Below are 7,891 nucleotides of genomic sequence, written 5' to 3'. Positions count from 1 at the left end.
TACAAAGTGTTTGCAAAGGTGCTTTTAGAACGAATAGCAGGTACATTAGATCAATGCCAACCAGTGGAGCAGGCGGGATTCAGAAAAGACTTTAGCACAATCGACCATATCCACACAGTAAAACAGGTTATCCAAAAGTACAAAGAGTTCCGGAAACCTCTGTTTCTGGCGTTCATTGACTACTCCAAAGCATTTGACAGCTTAAGCCACACTTGCATATGGGAAAGTTTGAAGCAACAGGGAGTTCACGACACATACATAGACATTATCAAGAAAATATATGCTATTAGTAAAAGTAAAATCAGACTAGAATCAACCGGCGAAAAATTCCCGATCCAACGAGGCGTCAGGCAAGGCGATCCACTATCTCCGAAGCTTTTCTCCGCAGTCCTAGAACGTCTATTCTCCAAACTTGACTGGGATCTCCGAGGTCTGAACATAAATGGCACACTCCTGAACCACCTAAGGTTCGCCGACGACATAGTTCTGTTCGAAGAAGATCCAACAAAACTTGAATGCATGCTTAGAGACCTAGCAAATAGGAGTAAGGAAGTGGGCTTAGAACTCAACTCTGCCAAGACCAAGTTAATGACTAACTCGAACAAAACTGAAATTTCAGTCAATGGGCGCTTACTGGACTTTGTCGAAAACTATGTGTATCTAGGCCAAATAATTTCCTTCAATGACCAAATGGATAAAGAAATCGACAAAAGAATATCATCAGGATGGAACAAATACTGGTCTCTCAAAGAGATCATGAAGAGCAACCTGGGAATACGGATAAAAAGTAAAACCTTCAACACATGTGTCCTGCCATGTCTAACCTACGGCTGCGAAACCTGGTCCCTCACTGTAAAACAAAGAGACAAACTTGCGAAGTGCCAGAGAGCTATGGAGAGGAGTATGTTGGGTGTAAAACTGAAGGATAAATGCCGTAACATCGACATAAGGGAAAGAACCAAAGTTAGAGACATCCTCACTCACATAGACATGCAGAAATGGAGGTGGGCCGGCCACACTGTAAGATGTAAGACCGAAAAATGGAGTCAAAAAGTCCTCATGTGGCACCCCAGAGATGGTTCAAGAGCTCAACGCCCACCACTCAAACGATGGGAGGACGAAATTATAACCACTGTAGGGCCTTTCTGGACTAGACTGGCCAGGCAGAGGAAATACTGGAAAGAGCTGGAGGAGGCCTATGCCAACAGGCACACTGAACTACGCGACTTCATCTAAACAAACAATCACAAACACCACGTTCAGAAGAAAAGGCTAAATAGATAGATAGATATTTTTGCAGTGTTAGTTAGGTACATTATTGCTTACGTAAAGGGCGTAAAAGTGAGATTTAAAGCTAGAATGACACATTAAAATCAATAAGGATTTATCTGTAACGACATTTAGGTAGATGCTGCGATCTATCTAGCTCGAAAGTTTGGTACCTACTTAAATATTGTGCAAACATCTATTCAAACCTTTTATGTAAATACGATTTCGTCAGTATTTAAGAAACAAACACGTACTTGAATCTTTATTAGATAAAAAGGTAGAAAGAGCGTTGGTACTAGCATAGCGCCATACACAGTTACTACGAGTAGGACAGTAGCACAGGTACAACCCTGCGTGACCTTGCGCACGCACCTTAACGACCGCGTCGCCGCTGCCGGAGATTAACTACTGATTTATCCTTATACTGTGGTACGGGGCGTTCGCTTTCCTCCTTGAGGCCGCCACTCAAACGTGATACTGGCGCTGTAAATAGTGAGAAATAAAGAAATTGTAACTTATTACAGATCCTGAGTGCTCAAGCAGCACCAAAAGACATCTGGGATGATGACTCCTGTAAGTAAACAACAGGAAACAACTTTAACCTTTTGTCTTTTAACCACCATACAACATTTTAACAGTTCGTATTTTCCTTTTGGTTTGGTTAAAATTGTATGTTTCACTCGATGGCAAAAATTAGTCGAACCCTTAAATGCATAGTGATGTATATATGCATCATGTATTTTTGACTCTATTGACAGCATGTCAAAATTCAAATTTGAATAAATCTTTGTCAAAGTCATTTAAGGGTTGACATTAGTATAGTGCCTTGAAACCCTCGCAATGCTTAAGATTCCACTTTCCAAATTAGGGTGCACTGGGGTAATTTTGGAGCACAGAAATGCTTGGGTAATTTCGAAAGGGGAATCTTGATATTATGATGGAAATAATGTGACTCTAAAAATTAGACGACGTTCGAAATTATCCCATTGCCTAGGTGCATTCTCGCTCGCGATTCAATATTGGAATCTTTCGCTTGCTGGAATATCTTGTGAAACAAATAAAAATAACTATTATTTACCATTACCTATTCATATTTATCTGCACGAACAGCTATCATCGAAGAATCATCGTCATCTTTCAAAAGTTCATCATCAAGCAAGTCATCTGAATCATCTGAATGTAAGTGAGAAAACATTATTCAGAGAACAGTTACGTAATCAATAATCATACTATAATCCATACTTCCATACTACTTAATATTATAAATGAGAAAGTGTGTGTGTGTCTGTTTGTTTGTCCGTCTTTTACGGAAAAACGGAGCGACGATTTGGCGTGATTTTTTAAGTGGAGATAGTTGAAGGGATGGAGAGTGACATAGGCTACTTTTTGTCTCTTTCTAACGCGAGCGAAGCCGCGGGCAAAAGCCAGTATCCAGACTAATATTATAAATGGGAAAGTGTGTGTGTCTGTTTGTCCGTCCTTCACGGCAAAACGGAGCGACGAATTGACGTGATTTTCTAAGTGAAGCTAGTTGAAGGGATGGAGAGTGACATAGGCTACTTTTTGTCTCTTTCTAACGCGAGCAAAGCCGTGGGCAAAAGCTAGTTAATATTATAAATGGGAAAGTGTGTGTGTCTGTTTGTTTGTCCGTCTTTCACGGCAAAACGGTGTGACAAATTGGCGTGATTTTTTTAAGTGGAGATAGTTGAAGGGATGGAGAGTGACACAGGCTACTTTTTGTTTTTTCTAACGCGAGCGAAGCTGCGGGCAAAAAATAGTAATACATAATTTCCTACTATTAGTAATTTGACAGTTCTTCTTTGACATCGTATTTCTATGAGATAAAATAAATAATTTGTATGTTTCTCGCCCACAGCATCAAGTGTTTTGTCAGACTCCTCCAACGGTTCCGGGGCTTCTTCGCTGACGAAGAGCTCTAAACACAGCAGCAAGGCTGAGCAGAAGTCTGAAGGTAAATCTAAATAGTTATTTGTTATACAAGGGGGCAAAGTTGTATTTTAACGCCGAGTGTGGAATTGAAAAACGAGCAAGTGAAAGGATTTTATAGTTGAACCACGAGCGAAGCGAGTGGTTCGAGAATAGAATCCTGAACTTGCGAGTTATTTAACACACGAGAAGTAAAATACATTTGCACCCGAGTGTAACACAAAACTTTTCCCCTCATTATAGCGAGGAAACTACAACGCAAAAAATGCGTTTATCACTGCTTCCAGTAGTTCCACAGGTGGTAAATCATCTTTATTACTAGATTCACCTACTTTTATCAATTAATTTGACTTTAAAGCAGTTAATTTGACTTTATTCAAGGTCAAATTACTTTACCCACTAGTGGATAAAATGCGTTTTTACCCGCTGGTATTAAAGGACAAAACACGTGTTTCCGAGCTAGTGAGGGGAAAAAAAAACTAACACAGTAGGTACATGAAGTTTCAGAAGGAGTATCTCATTTTTATGTGTTGCTCTAGAAGTAATCTACAACTACAAATGGTCAACCAAATCTTGGCACTAAAAAAGGCAGCAAATTGTAGGGCTCGCTGACCAATTGTCTTCATAAAGCGCGTGCCGCGTGCCTTCCTAAACCTTGACGTTGGCGGAATCATCGACGAGCCATAACACTATAAATTGATTGAACATGTAGGAGCGAAGATTTAATTCACATAGAAAATTTGAATTTCGCGGCATTTCTTAATGCGAAGATATGGTTGTCCGTCTATACTTATCTATATCGATGGCGTGGAAAAGAAATTGACTAACAATGTATTGTTCAGAGCAATCCTCCTCATCTCTGCTTAAAAGCGGCAATGGAGAATCCATTGTCAGCAACCAGAGCTCCAAGTCAGCTAAAGCAGCGGAGCAGGAATCATCCGAAGGTGTGTATAACAGGGATGTAACGGATGTGGTTTTAACGGAACCGGAAGCGGAAGCGGAAGTTTTGAATTTAGTTTAACGGAAGCAGAAGCGGAACCGGAACCAGAAGCGAAGTTATAGATGTTAAAAACGAAATGAAAAAATACCACATAGGTATAACATAAACCAAAACTAATTAAATTACCTAGAACTTTTAGGTGTTTACTGTTCAGCCTGTAATCAGCAGTTTGTAATCAGCCTTTAGGCCCACTTAGGTTTTAAAAACGAAAAGAAAAGTTACCTGATATTTTATCTTAAGTATATCATTCATTACAATCCAAAAATTTAAATCACCTTGAACTTTAAGATTGTTTGTTGTTTAGGTAATCACTAAAAATCACATAAGAATCCTTTTAAACCTTTATTATGCCGTAAAAGGTTTTAGAAACGAAAAGAAAACTTACTCGTAGGTAGTATAATACAATCCAAAACTAACCAGTAAAAATTATATGTGTAATTGTTAGGAGCTTCTAAGGGGATCGTAGATAAGCCCTGCACCACTGAATAGTTGTTCACTCGCTACTAACTAGGTGGACAGGACAAATATTGGCGCGCAATGGAATGAAGCGATTAAAGTTTAGTATCGCAGCACGTGGCAAGCGGAGAGATGAGCGAATGATAGGTATAGACCTGTTGGTCTTTGATGTACGCCGCTCATGTCCCACCGTCGCGCTAGGTTCCGACATCCGTTATAACTTCCGTTTGAAAAATAACAGAACCGGAACAGAAGCGGATGTGTAAAACAAAACGGAAGTTCCGCAGTAACGGAAGCAGAAGCAGAACTCCGTTACATCCCTGGTGTATAATGGTTTATGCAGTATGCAATAACAGTTACATAATAAGGGTTCCTAAAATGGATCGAAATTAAGGAGGCTAATAAGGGCCGGTTGCATCAAACCGCCTGTCACCGTTAAAGCGTTCGTTAAATTTTATTGTATGGTAAGTTCCATCATTGGCTTCCCACAGACAGTCTTAAAAATTCATAATCTTAAAAAAAACTTGTATGCAATCTGACAGTTCAAACTGACACTGACAAGACACTGACAGATCTGTCAGTGTCAATTGCATACAATTTTTTTTAAGATTATGAATTTTTAAGACTGTCTGTTGGAAGCCTTAGACGTCTGCTGCGTGACGATGATATGTCTGTCAAATGTGGTTGATGCAACTGGCCCTAAGAAGATAAATGAGAGACAGGTCTGAGAATGTAAGACGTAAAGTTCTACACATTTTATAAAGAAAATTTCTAAGAACACTGCTTTATGATACTGTAGGTATTATGCAGGGGTCTTATTTGTGCCGTAATTTAAATGATGATCAGAAATTTTAGCTTATACTAATACGTTTTGCGCTGGAACATATACCTACAAGCTGAATAGCTTAATATTTCAATACCATCCATTTTTCGGTGAAGGAAAATATCGTGGAGTCTGGATGCAACTTGCATATTGGCTAAGAATTTCCGTCCACATTTTAAATCCTTCCGCGTTTAGGAGAATGTTTGTGCCCAATACGTATAACTAACTAACGAATATGGCTCTGCGATTAGGGTGTGCAAACCGGTTAACCGGTTAACCGAAAAACCGGTTAACCGAGACTTTTTGGCCTCTGTTAAAAACCGGTTTTTATAGTCTCTAACCGGTTAATAACCGAAACTGTATTTATTTCTCAAAATTTGGAAAATTAGGCATTAAAAGGTTCAAAAATACGTAATTATTTAATGTTTTGTAATAATAAAGATTTATTCATTACTTTTCATTGACAACATTATTATCTGTAATGATTTTATTTTAAAAATTAGTCCCGAGTCTACTCAATTATACATTTTATACAATACAGTAGAGTCCGGTTAGTATATTACGACTCCGCATAGACCTAACGTCCAACCTCTTACAACGACATAAGCACAGGTATTTATTTGGTTTTCGTATGTGATAGTATGAAAGTATACATCCGTTTATTACGACTCCGATTTTAACGACCAGCCGCTTTTTACGACACATTTTAGACAGAATCCGTCCGTCAAGTCCGGTTGCAACGACGAGCGACAACGTTTTTAGTTTTACTTAGTAAATTGAGAAAACAAAGCTACTTCCACCCAAGCACGGCCCCCTGTCTTGCCTACAACAAGTAGCAAGATTACATTGTGGCCACGTAACTTTTTGGAGTATTGCTTTTAAAATTTTAACAATTTGTTCGCCTCGGGTCTAATTTTATAAGCTAAATAGAACCCAATTTGTATTTTTCGATTGCGTATAAACTAGCTTTACTTACAAATGATGAGCACGCATACTAAAAAGGACTTTTCTAACTAAACAAGTCACAATAAAATAAGGTATTAATACTATGATGATAATAATACCCTGTAAATAAACCTATTGATTGAAATGTTTTAGTAATAGAGATGTAGATATTACTTTTAATTAAAAGAAATGAAATTCGTTTTGTACGACATCCGGTTATCTTATCTTATCTTAAATCTGCGGGGGCCCTTACGGATACACTTCGACCCATCGGGATCTTTTGTGCAATTACCCCCTACGATCCTAAGATCCTTCAGCTATTCAAGAGCTTCTCGACCATCTCCACGTATCGGATGATGAGGCTCATGGGTAGCTCTTTGAAGTCCTTTGGTGCCAGGTAGCCTGCTCTTCATTCTTTGTCTGGCGAGGGCGTGACATTCACACTTTAAATAGATGTCTGACTGTCTCTTCCTCTTCGCCACACATGCAACAATTAGTGTTGTCGGCGTGTCCCATCTTGGCCAGAATTCCTTTGACCCCGTAATGGCCTGTGAACACCCCCGTTATAATTTGGAGTTGTCTTTTGCCTAGCTTCCCTAGCTTTTTGCTCCATCCAGAATCTATCTTCTGCATAAAGAGCTTTGAGTGCTTCAGACCCACCAGGGCATCCCACTCTTTTTGGTGATTGGCCTTTGTTTGGTCTTTCATAGCCGTTTTAATGGTTCCTTGTGAAAGGCCCACAAAAGGTTCCGGACCTATGAAGTTGCCTTCAGATCCGGCCTTGGCAAGTTCATCAGCGTTTTCGTTGCCAATGAAGCCTTCGTGCCCCGGTATCCATACCAGTTGCACCTTGTTTAGCCTTCCAAGCTTGTTAAGAGCTTGGATGCCGTTTAATACTAGTCTAGAGTCAACTCTGGGCGATGTGAAGGCATTGAGTGCCGCTTGACTGTCGCTGAGTATATAGATATTCTTACCTTGGGTTTGTCTAACTATATTCTCATGTACCTACACAGGCAATTATTGCATATGTCTCGGTTTGGAAGACCGTGGCATAATTGCCCATGCTGATACTACCACTGTAGTCATTTGCATAAATGCCTGCGCCCGTACCAGATGCCATCTTGGACCCATCTGTATACCAAATCAGGGGTGGGTGCCTCTAGACCCTCATTCCATTCGGCTCTGGTATGGACTTTGGTTTTGAAGTTTTTGTGGAAGATGAATTTGGGTTACATTTTGTCGCAGCCCATACTCATCAGCCTTCCCATAAAATTGTTGTATTCCATGCTTGTGTGTTTAGTCTTCGGCATGCTATCGCTCCAGAGGCCTGTTAAAGCCAGCCGGTGTAGCGATTTCAGTGCCTCAGACTGTATCACTAGATGTAGCGGCGGGAGATCCAATAGTACCTCCAATGCTGCTGTTGGCGTCGTTCTGAACGCACCCGTTATAGC

This window comes from Leguminivora glycinivorella, chromosome 25, assembly GCF_023078275.1.
Source record: "Leguminivora glycinivorella isolate SPB_JAAS2020 chromosome 25, LegGlyc_1.1, whole genome shotgun sequence".
NCBI classification, from domain to species: Eukaryota; Metazoa; Arthropoda; class Insecta; order Lepidoptera; family Tortricidae; genus Leguminivora; species Leguminivora glycinivorella.
Note: the sequence above shows the minus strand (reverse complement) of the source record.